General features: G+C 35.0%; 1 long non-coding RNA gene across 1 annotated transcript; it reads left to right on the top strand.

Moving 5' to 3' along the window:
• On the top strand, positions 1–27,960 carry LOC150092783 (uncharacterized). Its single transcript, XR_016550520.1, has 3 exons — positions 1–381; positions 9,847–9,899; positions 27,931–27,960. It is a non-coding gene; the product is annotated as an uncharacterized LOC150092783 (long non-coding RNA).

The raw sequence follows: 27,960 nt of genomic DNA, 5'->3' as shown, positions 1-27,960 counted from the left end.
TGACTTTGCTGCAGCGCAGGTCTCGTGAAAACTTATCCGAAGTGGGCCAAACTCATTGGTCCATAGGGTGGGCACGCGCCGGTTTCTACTTACTTATGGCCCACGTGGTAACAAATATGGCACTGTACAGACCGTAGCGCCCTTGAGTTGAAGGAATACATCGTCCGCTTGGCTGTGGGGGTCTAAATATAAACTTTAAGGGTGGGCTAAGTCTCCGCTTTTCTGATCGCTTGGCCAGTCCGTCATTCCGTGTGGAGTGTAGGAGTGACGGGTAGCTTAGCCACCTTTGTCCGGTCCCGATCCGAAGTAGGAATCCCTCGCCTCCACTACTACAAGATCTTCTTGATTTTCCTCATCTGCCTGTTCTTCTTTCATCTTTAGGTTTGTGAGAATTTACGTCAAAGTTTTTGTTTTGTTGTTCTTTGGAAAATATCGATCATTTTTTTTTCTTTTTTTTTTGAAGTAAGAGCTTTCGTTTTTTATAGGAATGTCTGTTCGCAGATAACGTGATTAATTTTCTTAAGGTAACGTAGAACAAAGTAATATCATCTGAAATAAAATGAAAGATAAATTATTATAATCGTTATTTATTATTTATTTTTCATTTTAAAGTCTCCTATTCATATAGCAAAATGGAGTGAAAGAAAGCCAGATGAGAAATATCGTTCAAAGACTTATGCTTCCAACGCCAATATTAATGCAATCATCTAATTTGTCAACCCCAGTGTTCAACAAGTTTCTTGCACATACACGTGTTTCCGTCATTGTGTGATATGAAGGTTTAGACCTAGTGATTATTAATATTGATCTACTCAGAAATCATATTTTGAATCACCGATTACCACAAACGATCTCCAAAGTTGGATTAATATAGTTGACTGCACAGTTAACTTCAGCAAACCAGCAGGTTCATGCACTTCGAAATTTCGATGCTTGTCAGCCTAATGTAGAACAAACAGATCTCAAAAAGGGTGCAGTTTTAGTTGTTGGATTAACACAGAGATGGCCAAGGATAAGAAATACCTATGCTTGCTGTATGTCAAGTCCACGTGTATGCAAGCCAAATTGCTTGTTTGATGGATAAAATCAAGTTTACTGCATCAAAACTCGACGGAGTTTTTTATGAGATCGGCTCACTTAGCCTGGGTTGCACAGCCTAGAAAAATATTCTTTATGTTGGAACTCGTTGTTTTCATCCATGCCACCCACCCCTTATTGCTACGAGGCATCGTTTGAGTAAAATGGACTGCATTTTCTATATTTTATTATATTGCTTAATATTCAGGTAAAACTATGACATAGACTGTTAATAAACGTCCTATGAATTTCAACACATCCATAAAATGTCCATGAAATGAATGAAGTTAATATTTTCTTTGCATTTTCGTAGATATTTGTTTCATATAGCGAATGATTACTGAAGAAATAATTCGCCAAATCAAGAGTCATTCACCTTTTTTAGCTGAATGATATGTTAGAAAGTAAATCAGGTGAAAAAAAATCCATAAAATTTAGTAAATTGTATGTCAGGTTCGCTTCAGTGAATATCAACTGGAATTCCTTCCCAGTTTACCAAGCCAGTTCTAAATATCAATAACTTCCTGTTTAACAATTACCGGAAATGATTCTTTAATGCTACAGGAAGGTAGGAATTTCTGTTTAAACTAACTGTCAGTCAAGAACGTAAAACGAGACCTTCTTTGGGTCAATTTCATCCCGGTTTGTTAGGGAAGTTACGAAAAAATTTCCTTAACAAATATTCAAAATATTTCTTTCATCTTTGACCGGATTTGAACACTGGTGTACAAGAAAAGAAAAGGACACGTGTCATCATTCTCCAGATTACATCACAGAGACGCATTCCTCTTATTCCTTCCCTCCTCTTTTACCTTGCGGTGTCGAGGATTTTTCTACATTCGACTGCTACCGTATCGAAGATAAGGTGGTTAGCCCTATGCCTCTGAGACGCATTCTTTTCAGATATATTTTATAGGAAAGGTATATGATAACGTTATTTAAATAATAGACTATTTTAGATGTAGTTAGACTATGCAGAAGATGGGGATCGAGAGTTTTTTTCTACTATAACATGCCATGCAATTATTGTTCGTACTATTGAACTGTAACTTGAGCAGTTACTCCTGATTTCATATGGACGTATCCTAGTGTGGATTTAAGATAGTTTTTCGCTATTTTAGGGCATTAATCTAGAATATTTCGTTGTAGATTAATGCCCTAAAATAGAAATCTTGTTTTCACAACAAGAACAACAAAACTAAGATTATTTTGCTCGTCTTCACTTGCCGTTCAGTTTTAGTCCTGGGTAATCTCATCCATCTTCTTGGTCGTGTTTTTGGTATTTATAAACACTTTCGGTTACTGCGCAATAAACCTTATTAAGGAGAGGAATTTTACTTGTTTTGCAATCATCTACTGAAGGACTATCCCTACAACAATTATATTCTTCCAGGAACTTTTTATAGACTGCCACTTCATAAAAGTAACTAAGTGCAGCGAGATGTCTGTGTTTGTGTTTGAAAACAGTTAATTCAAGCAAAGTGACATATATAAGTAGACAAGACGGCTAGTTGATTGGCTGGAATTCTTGATAGCTTGAGTATGTCTAGAATAGGCACTTCTGCTACTTTGATATGAACACCCAGACAGAGGTACGACTCATACAATCCAAAGGATATTTTAAATAATAAAATTGAATAAAAAAAAAAAAAGGAAAACGTTCAAAATCGATTGCTGAATTCAGGCTAAACTATAAAAATATTTCACAGAATGTTATGAGAATATTTTCATAGCAAATATTCTCTAAACGTAAAATATATCCATCCAAGTTCAGAAATAGAAAGAATAATGATAATCTAATTAGAATAAATATTAATGCAGGTTAATAATAATGAACCTGAGCTACCTTCTCAGGTTCATTATTATTTACACGGAATTCGGCATTTTTCCCACGAATCCATCGCAAGAAAGCATTATATTTAAATTACCAGTTCATTTCGGAACAATTTTAAGTGGTTAAGAAAAAACAGAGTTGCTTTTGAAGTTAGTGTTAATGTAACAAATGACATTCTTCCCTGAAGAACAAAGCGTCTATTATTCGAGTGAAGTCATTCATCACTTTCTTTGTTGATCTGCCAAATAGTTTCTTAAAAGAATGATGACATCGTTAATGCTTCAACTATTGATGAGATTTAAATGATACGTATTAAGCTTGTATACTTTTAAAAATGATTCCCCCCTCTGCGAAGACTTTGTGACGTGATGTGCGCAGTATTTCTTCACTTTTGTGAAGCAGTTCTGGCGACAAATGACCAAGAATGGAACTATGAGCGTGCCAAAGCCCATCAAATTCTTTATTCTCTTCATAATGGAAATTATGAAGAGAATAAAGCTGAAAAATAATAATCCTTCGACATGAAATGTTTAATAACACCTACTAAACGGTTAATAAAGATAAAGTAACGAAATCTTTTTTATTTATAGAATAATTTTCTACTAAGTTTTATGGCTATATTTTTTTTTGTCACAATTCAGTAAGATTAAAGAATAATGAGAATAAAAATACTGGCTGCTCTTAATTATGCTATAAATAATAATTTTGTAAGGTTATTCATTATAATGTTGATCATTCTGTATATTTGGACGTCATAATATCTGATATTTTAATTGAATTGATGGTCGTCTTAATATAAATGACCGGTCATTCCTGTTATCCGAACTAAAAAGATATTTCTATCCTATAGAGGGTGGATATCACTGACTTGGCCATTTGCCATCTGGTCAGTGCATTCTAAATAAGAACTGCTGATTAATTTTCTCTTCATCAGTTCTGACTGTTCTTATTTCCAATTCACTACGTCACCACAATTGTTCAATTTGAAATAACTGTTAGAGCATGGATTAAAGTGGTGATATTATCATAGCTACTCCAGTAAACGAAATCAACTGTTGTGACTGATGTTCCTGTATTCTTTAAAAATGCGTACATTTGTTCACTTACCTATTAGATGGTTAGTTATTAATATAGAAATCAAAATGAGATGTAAAGATATTATTATATATATTCGTAGTACGTGTGTAGTATGTATGTTGGCTACGAAGTTTTGATTTCATGTTATTTTCCCCTTACCTTTTAGATTCCATAGTCCGTCAGGACTGAACAGTTGACTTCACAGAAATATAATTAATGTTTTTAATGTGATAATCCTATCTGAATAGCCTTTTATGACTATTTAGGATTAACTGTCAGCTGCATGTATTTTCTGAAAAACTTGAGATTTTTTTTATCTCTCAAACCAGCCAGAAGAACAACACGCGCGCGCGCAATTAGCAGACATAAATACATTGCCCTCACAGCCTTTCGGTCTTAATTGAAAAACAACTTCAAAATCCAACCCTTTCTTTCTTGTAGGATGAAAAACCATGCTATCTCCAGACGAAACTGGCTAACTCATATTCGTTTGACAAACCCTAAAACATTTGTTCACATGCGAGAGAAGATTTGAATCCAGATTTCTGTCTCCATTCAGAGGATACCATCATTACCGAGCCATAGAAACTGTCAACATGCTTCTATATTAAAATTAGGTGTAGCTTATTCTTAAATCCATTATTACAGTTTAACAGTAGGTTACTGTGGCCTACCTAGTTTTATTAGGTGATATGTTAATGAGATCCTCGTCTGGATACTTTTCCAGCTTTATTCATATTGACAAAAACAAAACACATCGAATCCTTTGAATTAATAAAGGGTTCTCAGGAAATATCAATGCATATAGTAGCAAATGCTATTAATATATTGCATAATGACATGCGCCTCAACCTCCCCCACATACACACTTAGAAAATTCTCATTCTCATTATTAATGAGAATTTTATGAGGTGAATTCTAAAACCTTTAGAGTACAAAGCGTCAACTCTTTTCTTTGTAGGGCCACATGCCTTCAGACAAACTAGTTTCCAAAGAGAAACCAAAATCACTGACACTATAAGTATGCAGATAATATATAATATATTTGAAGTTTATATTGATAATACTAAATACACCTGTTGTGACAACTGGCAGAATCTTTAGGTCATATATAAAACCGAGATCATTTATATTCAAAATCTTTGGATGCAAGGCCTATTTAGTGAATGGAAAAAACTTACACAATCATCTCATGGTCAAATGCTGGCAGGTGAAAACAAATACACTATTCAAGGAACTGACTGATAATAATTCTTTAACATTTCTGACACAAATGGACCAATGATTTTTAATGGATGACATACAGTATTTAAACACATAGTATTAGCATCGTCGAAGGAGACCATTCGGTAAATGGTCACCTTCCATTCCTCTTTTCTGCAAGTATGTTTATATGTGTCTTCTAATACGTACCTCCCATGCATTATATTTTAATCCTTTTGATCAAAAATTTCATTGAGGCACCCGAAAGAATTAAAAAAAAAAAACTGGGTAGAAGATATCTTCCATGTTTATAAGTTTCACACCATTAATATTTTATTTTTAATGGTGTCTCCGAAGGCGAATATTTCACATAAAAAGTTTATTGGCATGTAAATTCTTTGTATTGATCTGCTCTTCAACAGGATGGCAAGTTATCATCGTATAGATTTATTTATTTATTTATTTTATTTTTTATTTTATGTTTTGAGATGGTGGGCGGACCGTTGGACTTGAAGATAATAGCAGGGGAAAGTGACTCATTGGTTTAATGTGTTGCGAAGTTTGACTCGTCACTATGAACGAGACAGGAAACATTACATGAGCTGCTCAAGGTCACCAGAGGATTACGTTAACCAGAACAGAGGATATCAGGCTTTAACAGCAAGACAGAACCCATAATGATTAATGGCCGTACCGCTCTTCATGGTTTTGATAAGGATACTATAACTGCATAAAGGTACCGAAAACAGATCCTCTAAATCTATGCGCGACTTTGTAAGGTGGTCCTAGATTTTCTTTTCATGCATGACAATGCCAGAACCCATGGAGCTCAAGTGATGGAAGAATTGCCACGAACTGCCACGACCAGCACGACTACTAGAGTTAAATCCGAAGGAACGTGTGTGTATGGTCGCATATATATCTAATGCCTATCTAATAACAAAGGATATAGATAGGCATTAGATATATATGCGACCTGCCAAAAAGATCACATTACTGATGTCAAGTAGCCATATTTTTGTATACTATGTCGATTTCAGTAATGTGATCTTTTTGGCAGGTCGCATATATATCTAATGCCTATCTAATACCCTTTGTATTTATCTGGCGTTTCTCTCTGCATTTTAATTTCATTGTTATTCTATATTACACTTCAAACCATATTTTGCTCTATTCAAACCACGTTTTCCACATGTTTTTTTTTTTTTTTAATTTTGTCGAGTAGTGCATTTCACAAGTAATACTGTAAAAATGCATTGATTACGATGGTGGTCTGAAAAGCTCTCAGCCTAACAATGAAAAAACGAATTTATAATTTCAAAATTATTTTTATTTTTCAACATAATCTCCCTTAAGACTATTACATTTATTCCAGCGAAGTTCCAGCGCCATTATTCCGTCTCTGTAGTGGTTCTCAGTAAGATCTGAAAAAATACCCCTCTACAGTGCAGTCACCTCTTGATTGGAAGAAAAACGCTGACCAGCGAGGAGAGTTTTAGTTTTCGGAAGAGATAGAAGTCAGAGGGAGCCAAATCTGGAGAATAGGGTGGATGTTCCAACAATTCGCAATTCAGATCCCTTAATTTTCCCATTGCCAAAACACCTTTGTGGGCAGGTGCATTGTCCTGATGATTTTCTTCTGCAAACCGAGTCTTTTCTCACGAATTTTTTCGTTATCTGGTTAAAATATCAGAATAATATTCCCTGGTTATTGTCTTACCCTTTTCAAGATAATTAATTAACAAAATGCCTTTACATCCCAAAACACCGATGCCATGTCCTTTCCTGCTGATGGAACCGACTTTGTCTTCTTTGCCGCTGAACAACCGGCTTCTGTCCACTGTTTTTAGTGCTGTTTGGATTCTGATATATAATAGTGAATCCAAGTCTCATCCATAGTAATAAATCGACACACAAAATCAGTTTTATTCTTGTTAAAATACTTTAAGCACTGTTCAAAGATTTTCATGCGAGTGCGTGCTTGATCTGCTGTGAGCAAACGTGGCACCCATCTTGCGCAAATCTTTTTCATTTGCAATTCTTCACACGAAATATATCCTACACATTCCTTTGAAATGACTATAGTCTCAGCAATTTCACGCACTTTGACTCGCCGGTCATCCAATACCGTATCGTGCACTTGATCAATGATCTCTTGTGTTATTACACGTTTTGGACGTCCTTCATGTGGATCATCTTCAAGGCTGGCACGACCACGTTTAAACTCAGCAGCCCATTTCTTAATTGTAGAAAACGAAGGAGAAGAGTGCCCATAAACTTTTATTAACTTCGAATGAATTTGGTTTGGAGTTAAACCTTCTTTTACAAAGAATTTTATAACCACACTGTACTCAATTTTTCCATTTCAAGGGACACAGACACCACTTTTGCTTCAGACAGCTGTATAAAACAAACTACTTGATAGAATGACTTGCAATTTCACATGAATGCTTATGACAGATGTGCCAACTTAGAAAAAACAAGTCTTGCTGATAGTGTTGCCATGTATGGTCGAGACGTCAGACCACCCTTATATAAGAAGAATAAAAATAACAATATGATACAGCTGTGTCAGTAGAAGTGAATAAACGAACTGCAGCATACTAAATCTTGTCGATCCATCTTCATGATGACTCTTCATCAAGAGCACCTAATCCAGTTGGAGAAATTAAAAAAGTCAGCTGATAAGACGCGGTCGGCAATTTCAATGTCTCTGCAGCCATGTCGTCGGTTCAAGTAGATTTTTATTCTAGTTTGCTAAACAGGAAAAATATAAGATGAACCAGATATTTGTATACACTCACAAATTATATAGAATTCACGAAAAAATACCCTGTCCCATGTACCATAAAAAGTACATTTTTATAAACAGTGATGAAAATAATGTTCCAATTTTTCTGCTTGATACTGCTTTCTCTGTCTGACTATAACGAGGATCTGTATGCATAATTAAAGATGACGTTAATGATGACTATGAATGCATAATCAGTACAATAGAAAAAAATATATAAAAAAAGCAACAAAAGCATTCAGCTGTACTTTGCCCATGACCATACTTATTTTCAATCAACTTTGTTAATTAATCGGATGAGGTGTCTCAAAACAGCACAAGATGAATTTCTAAATCTATAAGAATTTAAATTTAAATCAAGAGAGAAGCGCGGATTACTGCTGGCAATTTTGGTTAAAATTAAATCGCACTTTGAATACTTCTCACGCGCAAAATACAAAATTGATTTCACCTTTTGGATAAAAAAAATTATAAAGATTTATTTTTTCTATCAATGTTTCAATTTACAATGCAATTGTAAATATTCCCTGTAATTATTCCGAAATAAACAATAAAAGAAAAATCAACATAATATTAATTTAAATTACGAAATATGGTTAATATATGAAGACTGGTCTCAAACGTCCAATATGCATACTTTTTATGATGAACTCGAGAGAAGGATACTGGAATCTAAAGAAATATCCCTCAGTTCAACCCATATGAATAACAGCCTCAGCTACAATTTATCTAATGCGCACATTTATACTGTCTGGTATTGGCGCTCTCGCGATAGCTCACGCACGTAGTTAACTTCAATTGGAACTTCAGCACATTCCTTTTTAAACTGTAGTACAGTTTTTTATATTAGATCTGTTGTTGTTATTTTATAATGTTTCTGTCATTTTTTATATAATTCTTTGTATTTGATACCTGAAGAAGTTGATTTTTTCAACGAAGCTAATTAATTTTCATATATATATATATATAAACAAAAAAATGAAACATTGTCTACTCGGTCAAGCAGGTTGGCAAAGTTAAAATCAGTCCATATACATGATATTAATGTGTGAAATTGGGTCTGTAGCTTTTCGAAAGTGAGATTAAAAAACTGTTTTATTAGTATTATTATTTTTTTCATTTATACTAATTATTTAGTTCTCAAAGTGTATTCTACAACAGCTGTTTGTAAACTTTATCTTCAGCGAACAGTGAAATATGCGATTAATCTATGCCTGACGAATGAAAACTGACTTGGTAAAATAATACATGACTTGGTAGTTTTCGGACTGCATTCCTGCCTACTCCATGGATAGATTATTGATATTAACGTAATGCCACAGTATATTCTTTAAGAGTCACTTACTATCTGGAGCATGGTCACAGCAGAAATAACTTTATAAGTTATTTCTGCTGTCACAGTATAAAGCATGCAGGAAAATCTAAAATCACTCAAATACTATCTAGAAAGAGATCTTTGTCATTATCAAAGAATGTATCCCTCAGTTACATTTTTACAAGAGGATTAGATATCACATTAGAATGCTAATGAAAGTAAGATTTGAGTAGGGAAATCTCTTTCAGTGATGTCCGTTTTGTTTCCTTTATGACTATAAACACACAAACCAAAAATGACAAAGATGAGTCAAGAAAATGAAGTATAAAAAGAAGGGAAAGAGGGTAATATCATTTCTGGTACAATATTCAGAGATAATACAATATTTGGTTTATAATTATGAGAACTAGAAACATAAATTTTTATGCCTTTTAAAGACAATGATTAATCTAATTGATTATAAATGGACCGCAAATTTCTTTTGTTCAGTTTATAATGTAAAATTAATTTCTGAATCAAAGATTGCTTACGAAATATTTTACTTCCTAGGACCCTTTCTTAATCTAAAGATCAGTCATGGCTGACGACGACAGAGAATACAGGTAAGTGAAATGTTTCATTCTGGGGACTCCTTTGTTGATGTTTTATTGGTGCATCTTTTCACATAAATCAGATAAAAGGTTAGAAATGGCTCGAAAATTCATAATAGAGGATTTAGTATAGATCGAAATGATTCTATATATATATATATATATATATATATATATATATATACAGTACTGTATATTCCCCCCAATAATTTATTAACATGTTCATGAATTTGTGTTCTTTCTCAAAGTAAGTACGCTTCGTCTTCCAAGTAACTTTGATCTTCATGAGATAGTCAAGGGCAGCGAACTCTGTGTTTAGAGATGCCTCATCAACAGCTACAGAGATGACTAAGAATATTAAATCTTGAACAAGAGTACATGACTTGTAGCAAAAAATATTCAGGAAGGTTGTAGGTTTGTTGGCAGGTAATACCGAATTCCAGCCTTCACTTTTTGCAATGTATGGATTAAGTTGCCTTGCTGCAATGCCAAGTAATTCGTGCAAACAGACCTCCTACTGAGTCACAAAGAATAAGTGTATAACTTGGCAAATATATATTTGTCTGGAAATTTAGTAACTGGATGCTGTAGTCGAGTACTGAATGAAATTAAAAAAAAGATACAGTGCGCATAAGGGTTCCTAGGCCATAAGATAAATAATAGCTCTTTTATGACAAATCAACTTTCATTGTGTCCATTTGCAATTTTGTGAGATATTATCATCAAGTTTTGGTGCTATTAAATTGAAAAATATATTTCATATTCAAAATCTTGATAAAGCACTTATAAAATCTGTGTATTCGTAGCTTCATCTGAGGTTCTCTTGTTTCTTTTGATGCAGACGAAAAAGAAACAGCGTTGTAGAAGTACAGTACTTTGTTGCACAATAATGATGTCTATGTTGATGAGTCACGTGGAAATGAATTCTTTATTATTACATACATACATACATACATCTTCAAGGCCCACCTTTCTTAACTGGGTTGTGAGGGCAACAGCTGCAAGAGGAACTTCCAATGGTCACGATCCTCTGCCACCAAGCTCAGATGTTCTGGTGGGATTCCCAAACGTGTCCATCCAAGATTTTGGATATAATCTATCCAGCCAGTCCTTGGCCTTCCACGTGGCCTCCCACCCTTGGCAAAGATGGCCTGCTGAGGTAGCCTCTCTTGTGGCATTATGACCAGGTGTCCGTACCAACGTAACTGTGATCTCTCAACACGGAGAAGCAGCGGTTGAGTATTGATGGTTTCCCGAATTGCAGAGCTTCTGCCCCTGTCGAGTCTTGTCAGCCTCGCAACCCCTCGAAGGAACCTCATTTCAGCCGCTTGGATTCTTGTCCGCATTCTTTCGGTCATTACCCAACTCTCATGACCATAGGTGAGGATGGGAACATAGACTGTATTGAAGACAGCCAGCTTTGCCTTCTGGCTTAACTCCCGCTTCAATACTACCGAATGGCCAAGCTCCCGCAATATTGAGCTTGCTAAGCCAATTCGAGTATCTTGGTTGAGTATTGAGGGTTCCCGAATTGCAGAGCTTCTGCCCCTGTCGAGTCTTCTCAGCCCTGCAATCCCTCGAAGGAACCTCATTTCAGTCGCTTGGATTCGTGTCCGCATTCTTTCGGTCATTACCCAACTCTCATGACCATAGGTGAGGATGGGGACATAGACTGTATTGAAGACAGCCAGCTTTGCCTTCTGGCTTAATTCCTGCTTCAATACTACCGAACGACCAAGCTCCCGCAATATTGAGCTTGCTAAGACAATTCGAGTATCTAGCTCTACGTCCCATTTTCCATCATTCGTGAATATGGAGCCAAGGTATTTAAACTTTTCCACCTGCCTCATTGGGACCCCACTTACATGTAGAGTGCACTGGGATGGTTGTCTTGAGACCACAAATGTTTCAGTTTTGGCCACACTAATCTTCATTCCGGCGTCTGCACAAATAGCTACAAACCTATCCAGGGTCCGCTGAAGGTCATCTGTGGAAGAGCTAAGCAGAACTAAATCATCTGCAAAAAGCAGACGTCCAATGCTACATCTTTCAGTTCTGACACACTCACTGCCTCGGCTGTGCCTATCAATCCAGACCATAAATATTATGAAAAGGAGGGGTGACTGAACACACCCTTGGCGGAGACCAACGGAGACTGTGAAAGGTTCAGACTTTGTGCTGTTTACCCTGACACAAAACTCTGGGCATTCATACAGGGACTTGATGGCAGCTAACAGTTGGCCATCCACTCCATACTCCTGTACTACTTGCCAAAGCCTATCCCGAGGAACCCGGTCATATGCCTTCTCCAAGTTCACAAAACATGTATAGACATTCTTGGTATATTCCCAAGATTTCTCAAAGACTTGCCTTAAAATGTAGATTTGGTCAGTTGTGCTTCTACCAGGACGAAAGCCACATTGTTCTTCCTGGAACTTTGACTCAACAATGCTCCTTCACCATCTTTCCAAGCACCTAGCATACACTTTCCCAGGCAAGCTGAGCAGAGAGATCCCACGATAGTTTCTGCAATCCTTCTGGTCTCCCTTCTTGAAGACTGGTATTATTACGCTTGTCTGCCATTGCTTTGGTGCTCGCCCAGATATCCAAGCAGCCTGACACACTCGAGTCACACTGTCTTTACTGCCTCAGCAGCAGCTTTTCGTGCCTCAGCATACCGCAAACGCATCTCAGGTGACTTGATCCTAAGCCATGTTAGGCAGGACTCCTATTTTGCCCGGACAGTTTTTTGGACTTCTTGGTTCCACCAAGGTGTCCTTTTCTCACTGCCCGTTGCCACGCCGAGCCGCTTTCTGCCACAGCATGAGAGTGCAGAGGCAGTGACAGCTGTTCTGAACAGATTACACTCCTCCTCAACATCTGCAGTATGTTTGCGAATCTCTTTGAATCTGAAGGAAATGTCATCTGCAAAATTCTTCCTCACAGCCTCATTTTCCAATGTCTCCCATTTCACGCGGTATAGCTGCTTAGGCCTACCAGCGTTGATGGTAGCATCTGGTTTCTGAAGCCGTAGAGTGCAGTCAACAAGGTGGTGTCAGTTGACAGTTCTGCCCCTCTTCTCACACGAACGTCCAACACTGAGGAAAATAGGTCTGCTGAGACTATAAAGAACTTAATCAGAGACCTTTGTTCTAGTGTATCCCTGTACCAGGTATGCTTATGGACTTCTAGGTGCTGGAAGAGGGTATTCATTATGAACAGGCTGTTAGTACAGCAGAAGTCCAATAATTTCAACCCATTCGCGTTAAGGTCAGGGGCGCCGTTCCTCCCAACCACACCCCTCCATGTTTGGTCATCTGTTCCAACATGTGCATTGAAGTCATCCATTAGCAGGACTGATTCCATGTCTGCCACCCTGTCAAAAGCAGCATCCACTTCCTCTAGGAAGGCAGAATATTCTGACTCCAGATTAGGTGCATGATCTGGAGTTGCACCTAATCTGGAGTCAGAATACTTGCACCACAGCTAAAGCATGGTTTTTCATCTGAAGCCTTAATACACACACCCATCCACCCAATGGGATCCACTCAGCAACACAGTCTGACAGCTGGGGGGCTTGTGAGTATTCCCACACCCGCCTGAGTAGACATTGTTGGGCTCACACCAGAATAGTAGAGCTTCCACCCCTTATCCAGGTCGACAGTTCCAGAGCCTCTCCTCTTGCTCGAAGAAAGCCCTACTAAGTCAAGCCGGTAGCGCTTGGCTTCCTCGACCAGTTCCAACTCCTTCCCTGTCAGATAGAAGATGTTCCAGTTGCCTAAAGCCATAGTCTGGTGCCGTTGTCTTTGCCATTTCCGTCTTTTTGCAGAACCATTTCTTTGCGCTGCCCCTAAACACCTCCCCAAACGGGTACCGGGCCCATTGATGGAGTTTCCTCTAGCAGAGTGCTGAGTAGAGGAGTGGTGTCTAAGGGAGACTGTAACATATTTTTCGAATGGGTCCCTCTGCCTAAAACTCGAACGCGTCCCTTGGTAACCCGCGCGACGGACGATGCGGTATGAACATTTTTTGATGGCCTGATCATGTTACAATGTTTGATAATGTCCTGTTAGCACAAGACGAAATGACACAGCAAAATAGGAAAGATTTCCCTCAAATACTCTAATAACATTCGGGGGAAGGAGAAAGAAGAGAAGAAAGAAAGAAGCAGGGGAGGAAGAGGAGGGACCAGTCTACAGATAATATAACAGATGTATATTACATGAAGTAAGGCATGGTCCAGCATCAGGTACCTCGGGTTTGCCACGCCCGTACTCACTAAAGTGAGCCCTTGAGGCTCACTTTAGTTATAACAACGAAATATTGTTCTTCAAATATGGCTTCATTTTAGATCTCCATATGAATGTGCTACAGTGAGATCGTTTAAATACAACCGGAAACGGAAGTTTTGAGTTCCATTAAAGAAAAGTTTGAAGAGAACTTGGTGTTAATATGAATTTAGGACAAATTTAAACTACCATTTCGCATTTATTTTTAATTTGTTTATTTATCTGCCCTTTCCTTCTCTGGAGTTACCACAATTCAAATCTTAGTAAAATCACAAATCACTTACCATGTCTTCGATGTTTCCAAACAATGAGTTTCATTCACGCGCTAGTATGATGTCAGGCCATTAAACTTTTCTAACTAAGTCTATATTAAGATATTCTAAAGATAATCTATTGACATTCTCTGCTTCAAAATGGAATTAACAAACAGACCTTCAGTTTGTCTGGCACGGATTACCATTGGCGCAAGACTTGATGATTTGATTGGCGTCCCGAAACAATGCCGAAGTATTTTTTTGTTGGTGTCGTCGTCGGCAGGTCGAGTGAGCGGGACAAGTATTGTAAAAGGAACAATTAATGGAAGGTCGCCCAAGTATGCCTGCTCGTCAGACCTTTGGGTACGGTATCGTAAGTCGCCAAGTCATTGTGAATGGCTGGCGAACTTGATTGGCTACAAGTGCTACTACAGTTAATTACACTTTTCACTACTAGACAGGTGGTGACAACCATGCACTAGAGTGAAGAGGGAGCTCGGGTCTTACATAATGTGCCTATGTTCTATGAATAGAATAAATAGAACGATCTTATCGGAAGGATAATGCGATGAGAGGATCAACTTCATATAAAATATGACTTAACGGCGAATTTTGTATACAAAGTCCAATCATGTGTGCTGAAAGGACACTGGAAAGTTATGTTTATAATTAAAATGGTGCTGATGAAGTCGCTAAGGTTGTTGTTACTGTTTGGAAGTTGACCAAAGTAACTCAAGTGATGTGGCCAACGTATTATGTCTATTAACTAAGCGTGTTCTCTGGCCGGTTTGCCTTCCTTCCGTTACGGAAATCCTTGCCCAGCAATAGACTGGTTAATACACTTTTTGGAAAGTCCTTAGGTATTTGTAAGTGAAGTAAGAAAAAAAAAAGAAATAAAGAATAAACTAATAAACTGCGAAAACCGGTAATCGAACAAGAAATTTTTATATCATCATTAATCATAATTAATGATGAATCATAAATTAATCATCATTACTCATAAATTAATGATGAAAAATTAATCAATAATCTGAAGAGGAAATCACTGACCTAGGGCATGCTTTTCAAAGAAAGTTTCCCACCGTTTTGAAAATTGGATTCACAATTTTATTTTTTTAACATTGCCTGGTTGGAACTGTCGTCTGCTACTATCTCATCGCGGAAGACTCACTAGCAACTGGTGTTGTGTCTAAATTAGGAACTTACTGTATAAACACATTCCACATCTTTCCCAGTGTAACGGATACCGAGAGACACACACAGACAAGAAAATGCAAACGCATTACTTGGAACTAAAATGCACTGATTTATCTTTCTTTAAAACCCGTTTTGAACTTCTTTAAAATAGAAAGAGACTGTTCTTTGCCGACAGGTTTCATTTATGTTTTCAGATGGCTATCATGGTTTTCAGCACTGAATAGCACTCCAGAAATGTGCTGCTTAAGCAGTTTTTATAATTTTAAAAATGGAATCTTTATCTGAGTGTGATTGTTTTTGTTTTTTTTTAAATCTTCCATTTATCCCTATCTCTTCGGAAAATAATTGTAATTAATTATTGTAATGTAATTTCTGATAGGTTACTTAGAAGATTTGTCAGGACTATGTTCTCATCTATTCATGTATTTTTAGTCACGTAATTAATAAGAATCAAGGAAACTTGTTCCTGAATATGGCGGATAATAATAAAACAGTATTCCAAATAAATGTGAACTGGTTATTTATTGATTAGGAACTGATTGATCACCTTTATACGGTACTTACTACCATCTTTAGTTTGAATTTGTTGTGTTCAATCATTTACTTGTGATTCTTTTTATCAAGTTCATTAATGTGTATTTTAATTTCTTATGGACTTAGTCTAAACGTTTTCTATTTAGTGAAAATAAATTCTGTTGATTTTTCTTGAAATAGTTTCTCAATCTTCTTGGTCAGGTTTAGTTGCGACCATATTATCAATAATCATATGGATGCACGTGATTAAACAGCTTCGGACATATTTGTCTGGATTTTAGACATGAGCATATGACAAGTATGAGGTTGTTAACGTATAGAGCATCGAAGCATTAAATCCTAGTTTTAAATATCTACTTTTATCCGTCGTTTTCAAATTATATTTCCAAATCACTGACAATTTTCTTCCTCTTTCCATGTTTCGAAACTTACTCAAAGCTCAAAAAGATCTGAATAATATCAGTAAGACCATATGTTTGTAAACTGATTGATATGAATTGCTAAAAGGCTTAGGCCATGAGGCAAGTATATTGATCTCATCTCATCTTCATTTTAACTGTCGAGGATTTATTAATCATCGGACCTCGAAGTGTTCACAGGATAAAGTGGTCAGCCCTACGCCCCGGTGTATCCTATGTCCGTAGTGTTGAGGTCTCAAAGCCGGTTTGGCTGCTTTGGGGATAAAAAACCCCAGGATAAACTGGCGAAAAAACGCTACTTCGATTCCCGTCGAACCAGGAATATGGTTCCGAACAACCACGATAACCGCGTGGATCTATTATATTGATTTCAAACTTAAAGTAAAGATCACTGCTTAATTTACACAGAACAAAGTGCCTCTTTATGACTTTCGTAATAGCATGATGATGAAGAAGAAAAGATGGAATATCTGTTCGTTGCTTGAATGTATTGAGCTGTCATCTAAAATACAGATTCAAATTTAAAGAGAGTGATAAGGATATTATGAAAAAAAATGGGCGTACTACTACCAGAAACCATTGAGCATAGACAATAATACCTTTGGGGAAAAAAATTCTAAATTTTCTTTTCTTGAAAATAAAAGAAATATACAGGAACGATGATCACTTTAAATTCTGTGAAAAGCGATTGCAAGTCTGCTGTGGTAAAGTATTCTGCTTTCAAACATAATGGAATTTCGAGGATTTCAAAAGACCACTTTCACATTTTAGTGAATTATTTTTGACCTTATATGGGCTTTCTAAAGAAGGGGATTACTGATTACTTCACCACGTGTCTTTGTAGAAGTAGAGGTAGGTTTTTTAAAAAAAGGAATGCTTTCTTTCTTGAGAATTTTATTTTATTTTTATACTACTAAGCGTCAGACGGAAGTGGCTTTTTTTAACTGGAACAGCTGCTGTGAATCTTGCATGCCTTCTGTCACACTAATTGCTTTTGATTTCGTACAGTTAAAGTAGCGAGAAATGTGAATTATGGTTATGGAGGCCACCAGCTTTTTTTTAATCTCTATCTCAAAACAGCTGTGCTGTCTATATTTTTTATGTATATACCATGGTTTGTAGGCTTGCAGTCTAATGTTTATGGAATAAAAAAATAAATACACAAATCCGCAAAGCATAAACAAGGAAGGAAATTATACTTTAGTTATATGCCACTGGAGACATTTTAAAATTTCCACATAAGAATAACATGATATGCGTCGGATTAACTTCAAGAAAAATTACTATTTTTCTTATAATCAAAGTTTAGTATTGCAATAAATAGACTACAGTTTTTTACATGCTTTATTCTCAAGGTCTTTCAAAAACTAATCTATATTTGAACTACATATTCAATTACGATGAAGGTTGTCAATTGGAAGCATGATTAAGTAAAACTAAGTAGATTAACTTTGAAAAAAAATGAAAGAAAACATGCACGTTTAATTATATTATATTGCATGTAAAGCTCATTACACGATGAAGGACTTCACTATTCGTACTTTCTTGTGCCATGCATATACGTTTCTTTTTTCCCTAATAATCATGAGTTTATCATTTGGAGAAGCAATGCGAACATGCATAAGCATGCAGCTCGAATGCACACATACATATAAACATATATTTAAAGTAAGTGAAGTGTTTTAAAATTTCCGTTTTCAAAATAAGTGAAGTAAGTGTTAAGATTTCCGTGTTGATTCTTTATGTATCTTGAAAAGTTTCATTTATAGCAAGTTACGTTTATCGCGATTGCCATGCTTTATAATGTTGGTTCAAATGACGAAACTCGACTAACATTTTGGTAATTTGATAAATGGAGTATGAAGGACAAGTGCATACCATGTATATGAATTTCTATTCTATTCTTTCTTTCTTTTTTAATAAAACCAACCACCTTTCTTCAGATTACAAATCCAACTTATTTCATGGGATTTTAATGTATGTGATATAAATTACATATTTTTATTGAGATAACTCATGATTCAAATCTCGCTGCTGTAACTCAATATGTTGTTCAATAGAGTTAATTCATTCTAGAAGTCTCTTCTTTAATTGCTTCTTCTTCTTCTTTTTTTTTTATATGAAGTGAACTCACGTTATAAGTTTAGAATGGCAAAGCAGGCTAGTGCATGATAAAGGGGCAACACGTTTGCCAAAATTATTAGCGACTTCTGTGGTGTAGGTGGACGCCTAACTTAAATATAACGCATAAGTTTTATATTTACATTTGGCAGTTACTGTGATACAGTGACACGATTTTGTTTTTACAGCCAAATGAACTTAAAGCGCTTCTGTTGTGCAATCATTTGCGGCAAAAGTGTTTAAAAAAGTGAAAAACTTGATACCCTAAAACAAGTGCCAAGTGTGCCAAACTATAAAGCCACGTTATTGTCTCGTATATGAAAGCTGCAAAAAAAAAAAAAAAGAAATGTAACTACTAATGGTAGTCCAAGATGATTTTGATTAATAATTCTTTCATTTCGTTACACACATATATGATTGTGTGACAGTAAAAATATGGAACAATCAACACTAAGATACAAGCTTTAGTTGTTATTTGAAACTGGTAAACCACCATTGAAATGAAAATTTAATTCCGTTTTAATTGCCTGGCTGATTCATTGAGCTTCTTGCAACAGCTGTGATTTTCTGATGGAAAATACGTAATTTAGAGGATAATTATTTGGATGATATCATAACTATAACTGGTTGCAATAATCATTTTTCCAACTACACATCTCCATAAAAGAGAAGTAAGAACTTTATATTGCTTGTATGTGCGTATGCATATGTCGTTATTATTTCTTATGATACTGCACACAAGTCTAATTCAATGACCGAATAGTTTATATCTTTTGAAGATTTTCGAAATTTGCATTTTTTTTCCCTCCGAAGAATTCGAATTATTATTATGCAAAACATTATTCATAATTGGAAGTAATGTCCTGGAAAGAAAGTTAAAATGTACTCCTATTCGTTGATTTTGGGGCAGGTAAGTAAGAAGAAAAGTCGGGTATTAACTCAAGAACTCGGCAAAAGACACCGAAGAATCAAAGATTGCACGTGTCCGCGTACCAGATTAATGTAAGTTATGACTGGAAGCATTGCTTCTTCCTGTGGAAATTCATAATGCATCTTGGTGATCATGAAAGGTGGAAAGCAATTCACACACACACACACACACACACACACACACACACACACACACACACACACACACACACACACACACACACACACACACACACACACACACACACACACACACACACACACACACACACACACACACACACACACACACACACACACACACACACAGAGTTATGGATAAATAAATAAATATGTGTTTTCATCTATAGTTCCATTCATAATAATGGGCACGATATGTTCTTAAAGAATCTCCAATAATTCCACTTCGAATTTTCCCAATATTGGAAAATTTTAAAGAGAAAGGTGGAGATTCTTTACTTTTTGAGAATCCATCTACCCATTCATTTCCTTAGCGTAGAAGGGAACAATTGATACTTACTCGTAATTTTTCTACTAATTAGAGTAAAATTTATACGTAACAATCAATTTTGATTCTTTAGTTTTCATTGATTTCATAGTTAAAAATTCATCGTTAATTTTCATTGTTGTTGAAGCATTGTTTGTTGTAGATATTGAATAACTTTCGTATAATAAACGAATTTACATTGATTAATTTCTGCAGTTTCTTGGAAAATTTTCTGTTCTTTTTGCTTTAAAGAAAAACAGTGAATCCTGGTTCAGTTTGCGCTCCTCGATCTATTCTACATTTAAAGAGAAACCTGTGCCAGCGTCTAAATAATGAAAACTAAATCAGAGCTTTTAATAATCAGCTAACAATATTTGAAAAATTGCTGCCAGAATGATAAACATAAAAATCGTGCATATAACACATGGTATTTCGTAAATACCATGTGTTATATGCATTATTGTTCCCTTAGCGTAGAAGGGAACAATTGATACTTACTCGTAATTTTTCTACTAATTAGAGTAAAATTTATACGTAACAATCAATTTTGATTCTTTAGTTTTCATTGATTTCATAGTTAAAAATTCATCGTTAATTTTCATTGTTGTTGAAGCATTGTTTGTTGTAGATATTGAATAACTTTCGTATAATAAACGAATTTACATTGATTAATTTCTGCAGTTTCTTGGAAAATTTTCTGTTCTTTTTGCTTTAAAGAAAAACAGTGAATCCTGGTTCAGTTTGCGCTCCTCGATCTATTCTACATTTAAAGAGAAACCTGTGCCAGCGTCTAAATAATGAAAACTAAATCAGAGCTTTTAATAATCAGCTAACAATATTTGAAAAATTGCTGCCAGAATGATAAACATAAAAATCGTGCATATAACACATGGTATTTCGCTAATTAATTGTGGATATGATTGGTATTCTCTCAGGGATAAAGCGTTCTATATATATATATATATATATATATATATATATATCGGAGAAAGCAATGACTGGGCTGCTGGGGTTGCTTACTGTACTTAATTTATCACCGAAGTGTTTTTGTACAGATTATAATTCGCTAATATGTTTTTGGGGCATTATAATTATTATGTTAATTTAATAATCCAATTATCTTTGTTGATCGACCAATACACTTTTTCTTTTTTTTTTTTTACAAAAGTGCTCTAATTGCAAATAATTAGACTTAATAACTATAATAAAGTTGGAAAGCAAATTCTGCAGTGCTAAAAAAACACCCCTCTCTCTCTCTCTCTCTCTCTCTTTCTCCTTCCCCATAAGTAATTAGAGAACTCTAGGATGTCCAAGATGGTTACTGGGATAAGACTTTAGTAAAACAAAACAAAGAGAAGACTGTGCGATGCGATTAATTCAGCTTGTGATCTGTAACTTTCTTTCTTTAACAGCAATTGTTTCACTTTTCGAGATCTTATTTCAAGATGGATTTAAACTGCACAATAATATTAAAATATCTACTGGGATCGTATCATTCCTTACAAAGCTATTTTTTTGTTTGAAAAATAAAAGGATAGTGATAATTTATTGTTTAACATGGGCAAATTATCAAGCATATTTACACTTAAATATAAAACAATGATGATTTAAATACGTAACAATCAATTTTGATTCTTTAGTTTTCATTGATTTCATAGTTAAAAATTCATCGTTAATTTTCATTGATTTCATAGTTAAAAATTCATCGTTAATTTTCATTGTTGTTGAAGCATTGTTTGTTGTAGATATTGAGTGAATCTTCATTTGAAATACATTTGTAAATCTTCTGATCCTCCAGGAACGGATTCGAATCCATTTTCCTTGAAATCTGTACAAGACACATGCAATCCTAATTGTACGGAGGAGAAAGTTTTAGCTGAGTAGTATAGCGAGACAGAGGGAGAAGGGGTTACATGTGGTAACGAAAACTTCAAAAACTTATCAGGTTCTTAGAAATGCTATTTTTAGCACTGTGTAGGGTAATACTTTTGAACTGCTGTGTCTCAGCGTTGATTAATTTCCGCGATTGTTCAAGTGTTTCATATCACTTAAACTACGGCAATATTTCGTTCAGTGTTATGTAGTCACCTGTCATACGTTCATGCTTACTGAATCCGTAAGTTATACTTAAGAACTGTATCAAAGGATGTTATCTGGCACGTGCATTTTAATTCAATTTTTTTTCCCTCTTTCTTTTATTGGCAACGCTAATAATGATGAATTTGGAAAGAGATTTAAATTCTATTACTCAGTAGGCAATCGGAATTGTGCATTTGATATACATCTTAGATTTTATGGATTGCATCGATATTTTGTTATTTGCTAAATTAGTATTTTTATACTACTAAACATATCCGAAGAATTTATTTATGATGTTAAATGAATTTGCTTGTAATATTATTAAAAAGCCGCTTTTTCATTACTATGTTCTCCACCAAAGCAAGCAAGTTATATTAATGATGTCGTGCAGCTAGATTTCTCCATAGATATTTCAAAAATCTCTGCATGAGGAAACTGTGTTGAAAGTGACGATGAAAAAATTGAAAATTAAAATATAAAACAAGATTAACTAACATTAAAATCCCCCTTTTTAATTTATCATTCACAAGTTAAATTTTTATGCCTATTATTATTACTAATTCAGAAGATTCAAGCTAAATAATTAAATACTATAAAATGGAGAGGTGGGGGGGAAAATAAAACGTAAATTATGATAAAGCTTTCTTGAACCACTTATGGCAATATTTGGCCTTTTTGCGCTCTGGGCTCGCAAAAATTAAACTATATTGCTATTAGCAAGCTATACAGACTGATAGTGCTACCGTTCTTATTATATGTAATAAGAACAGTAGCACTCTGACTGAAATTCTAATTGTTGCATGTAAATATATTCTTGTTACGAACCCAAGGACTTTACAGGTCCAGATTTACAATCCAGATTTTCAACCAAGAACTCGAAAAGAACGATATTTTTTTCCGATTTTTTTCATTCATGGCTTATTCACACCACATGACAACTTTATCCACAATCAACACAACACTATTTGCCTGGTTCCCACTAATAATAAATTTGTCTGTTAATTGCGTATGTTCTCTGACCGATTTACTAGCATGCAGGATGAAAAAAAAAAAAAACTACTATCCCCGTATGAGATCTGCTAATTGACCTTCATTTGAATAAGTCCATAGAAAATCCTCTCATCATGACGAGAATCGAACTCAGGTCTTTTTGCAATTGAAGGGCATATTATCCTATCTTTCTTCCAAGTGTTATACGGAGAGGCCAATACGAAAATTGCAAATCTATTTTAATGTTACGCAGTTTCGATTTCATGTTTAAACTTTTGTTATAATTAATATAGGTGTATAATGCGTAACAAACATTTGTAAATGGTTGAGATGTACATCTAAATAAAATTATACTTCATAGAAATCCATATCTTTTTTAATGGACAAAATTAGCTTTTCTGGCATTCAGGAAAAAAAAAAGAAAATAATTATGCTAATACGAAGGAATTTTTCTTTTATATGAATCTTCTAAACAAGAAAATATTTCATTGACTTCATTTTTTGTTAAGAAAAGTTTGTTGGGTCCAAAGTTCTTTCATGTCATCACCCCGTACAATTTCTATATTTCGTCTTCCACGTATTGGGTGTTTGGCATTGTTGAGCCATGATGTTCTTACCGCTGCCTCTTCTTTGAGCATCGCGAAAAACTTCTTCCTTCCAGACATCCCAAATAACTCTCCCCCTATCCCCCCCTCCTTCTTTGCTACACGCAAAAGTCTCGGCTATAAGCACATATTTCCGAGCTTCCTGCTGTACCAAATACGGCAATGAGAACGCTATTTCTAAACAAGTGATTGAATTTCGACCCTGCTGACTGGTTGCCAAGCAACGACTGACGTTGGATATGTGGGAGTCTGCGACGCCACCCTCAACTTGCGTACGCAAAAGCAGACCAGAAAAAGATGTAACCGAAACGTTTAAAAGATCATAGGTCTTTTGTTTAGGGGTGGGAAAAGGGAAAATATTCTGATTAATGCTTTTGTTTGTTATGAAAACTATAAATGTCAGAATTTCCCAGAGGATGCTAAAACAGAAGAGTGTCAAATAACTACCAAAATATATTTATTGATGTAAAAAGAATCAGCCAACGTTTTAGCATAGTTTTCAGCAGATTTTCTAAAGTTAAAACATTGCAATACAAATTTATCCTTCATATCGCGGTGTCCTCCCGCGATGAGTCTTCGGACTCCTTGGAGGTGTCACGAATAATAATAATAATAATAATAATAATAATAATAATAATAATATTTTCACACCTTCATTGTGTTCTTTAATCACCACAAAGCCATCCAGATTGTTTTTCCTTACATTAAAATACAATTTGTGCTCAAGAATTTAATTTATTAATTTGTTTTGTTTATTTATAGTTGCTTTTTATATCAGAGCAATGTTATACATGGAAATAAAATATAAAATGAACATTTCAAATTCTGATACCAATGCACTTTCCTATTCATCTTCTATCCATTCCAGATGATGATCAAAATTTCTGGAATTGTTTCCCTTTTTTTTTCTCTCTAAATATGACAGCATTAATCTGCTATTCTATCTCTCCTTTTTGAAATATTTGAAACAGCAAATCTAGTGTTGATACAGTCGCTGAAAGTTTTGTGTTTAGGCAAATATAACATTTTTTAAAAATTTTTTCTTTACTTTATAATAATTTTTATCGAATCTTTCCATCGAATTTCAAAGTTTTGGAATTCGATGGAAAGATATGAAATTCAAGACCTACAATTATCTGTTGACAAAACAAAATAAACGGAAGCACTACCTTTGGTCAAAATGTTTTAATCATGGCCCAAATGTCATAACTGATGAACTAAGTGAGAGACGGTGATTCGTACATTTTTGCATATTCTTTGATTTGCAGCATAATTTCATCTATTCTATTCTTTGATTTTTTTTTTCTTGGTATTACGGGCGAGGTAACTATAAAGTAAACAATTGACATGTTCATGTTATAACCAGGGAAGGCCCGTGCATAGGCACCGCACATAGGCACAAATTTTCTCTATATATAAATATATTTATTAATTTATTAATATTTGCTTGTAATATTTAATTTTATCATCAACAATCCTATACAATTCTCTTATTTTGTGTAAAAAATAATAAAAATCTATCCTATAGTAATTAGGAGGGCGAAGGACGCTAGCATATGCATGTCATGGTGAGATGCGAGCTAGGGTAATGTGGCACTGTCCGTCTCACAGTTCCACTGCTGTTTATATGCAGTTTGCGCCAGTGGTAGAGTGTTCGTAGTGCTTATCGTGTTTACTCCGTCTCTTTAAATATTTGGACATTACAATTAAAGACTTTGTTATAGTTTTTATTTTAGAACAGTGGTCGGCAACCTTTTTAATATGAAGAGCGCAATACTGCGGGCGCCATGACGCTCTTGGGGGCTGCGTTGCCGGCTCCTCCTGATTTAAATAATTACATTTAAAATTACAATTGGCATGAATGGTTTTGAAATGTTTTTCTATATTACTTTTTTTTAGAAATAGCCACACTATTATTGCATAATAAACAAATACATTTGCCATTATGATTGATAAAGCAAGGCGCTCGCATCTGATCTGAAACTATATGTTTGATTATAAAAAAATTAGCAGATGATATACAAGGCCAGGTTTCTCATTAAATCCTATTGAATTTATATTTTTTGTATTCATTTTTTTTTTATATTTTTTATGGTATTTTATATGGAAAATACTAAGGAAAGAGGTCTGGAGCTTGCTCCACCTTTACTACGAGTTGCCCATAAGGCACTACTTATGCTTGCATTCTCCGAAACTTTTAATTTCTATATATTCTGCACGAAACTCTTGTAGTTTCTATATTCGGCTATGAAATAATGTTGGATTTAATAATTACTTAATTTGTACCATCATGTATTATATTTGCAGTGTTTTTTTAATGTTTTTTTGCATTTTAGCACATACTAGTAATGAATGTATCTCTCAGATATACTGCGATCTACGCTGCAACATTACCGCTGCCAGCTCCAAAGCACTTTACAATAATTTCTCTGAGGGCGCACCAAAAATTCACTGCGGGCACTGAGTTGCCGACCCCTGTTTTAGAACATTATTGGGGTTATGATAATGGATTTTATTTTTAAGTAATTTTGAATTATACAAAACTGTATAATTTTATCGATAATAAACAATATTTTTTCATGTTTAATTTTTTTTTAATTTTACCATAATTTTGATATTTTATCCAAACACGTATACACTGTACTTACAGTGTGTATGTATATTGCGAAAGTTGCAGCACCCCAACGATTTCAAGTCACGAGCTGCCACTGGTTATAACTATAACTATACTATTATGACTGTTAATTGCATGTGTTCTTGTTCTCCAGTTTATATGGCGGATGAAAAACTCGAGTGTCCAGGAAGAAAATCATTTCTCCTCCATATGAAACTGGCTAATTCACCTCCAGTTGATCTCTTTGATAAACGCTTCCTCTGCGCATTCAGCATCAACAACAATAGGCGTCGTTCTACTTCGGAAGTAAAAAGCCCAGTTGTGCTTACTCGGAGGTTTTGAGTTTTCCCTGAAATGTTTTTCGCTCACGTTTATTTTTTGGAAAACAAGTTTTAATATCTCGAAGATTTCTCTGGCAGTTAATGTTTCAGTAGTAATCAGAACATGAATGCTTCATTATAATTTTGAAGTCTGTTATTCTTTTAATATAGAAGAAATGCACCTGAACAGCAGTTTAATCAGAACAAATGAATTCACGAAGGAAATAAAAAAAGCCTGTGAATATCAGTGCCTGTTATTGAGAAATAATACACATACGAGCCACTGAATTTCCTATTGATCACAAGGGGAAAAACAAAGGATCTTTCGCAGTTCGATAAAGAGCTCATTGCGGGTGCCTGTTTGGCTACAGCCACGATTTTGAAAACAGAAGAGATGACTGGTTTCTCAAAAGGAGAAATATCCCGGGTGTATAATCAGTGGAAAAATAACCACTTTGCTTGTTTAACAAGTGTAGCTGTGGTCCTAAGACTGTCAGAGACAAGATCGCAGTCGTCTGAGAAGGCTTATACAGAAAAACAGAACTTCCTGCATGCAGATGCAGAAACAGAACTTCCTGCATGCAGATGCAGAAACAGAACTTCCTGCATCTAGAGGCTCACTTAAGAACTCTACATTCTATATATTCAATCAACTTATGACAAAAACAGCGAGCTATTCATACATTTCTTTGGAAACTTGCCATTGGCTACAATTATCGATTGACGTTTTGCAGTGGAAATTTTAAAATGATTGATTAGTTTAACTTTAAGATGGTTTCTATATAATAAATTTCTTTTTGAGAACAGTATTTGGAAATAATGAAAAGAACTATTTTTAAAGAAAGGAATTTGATTTTTAAAATAAATCTTCCACACAAAAAAGCCATTGCTTTCTCTACCGTTTTATCATTATTAATTTATGAACCACATAAATGGTAGATGGGGGTTGCTTGTCGAATCTGTACTTTCGCCAAAGGGATTTTTAAACCAAACATGTCAAATGGTGTTCAGATTAAGAAAATTCAAATAAATACAATAATGTATTTTCCCTATAGTTTTAGTGAATTAGCGAATTTGTAAATAAGGTAACACTAATAATATTTTTCCTGTTAATGCCTATCATTATTCATAACCTATAGAATGTTTTATAAATAATAAAACATTATAATAAATATAATGTTTTTATTTTTATTTTTTTTTTCAGCGAGGAAGAGGAGGAAGAAGAAACTGAAAG

The sequence above is a fragment of the Typopeltis vanoorti genome, chromosome 25, assembly GCF_054136105.1.
Source record: "Typopeltis vanoorti isolate ZY-2024b chromosome 25, IOZ_Tvanoo_1.0, whole genome shotgun sequence".
NCBI classification, from domain to species: domain Eukaryota; kingdom Metazoa; phylum Arthropoda; class Arachnida; order Uropygi; family Thelyphonidae; genus Typopeltis; species Typopeltis vanoorti.
The sequence above is the reverse complement of the archived record's forward strand: the minus strand, read 5'-3'. Positions and strand labels throughout refer to the sequence as shown.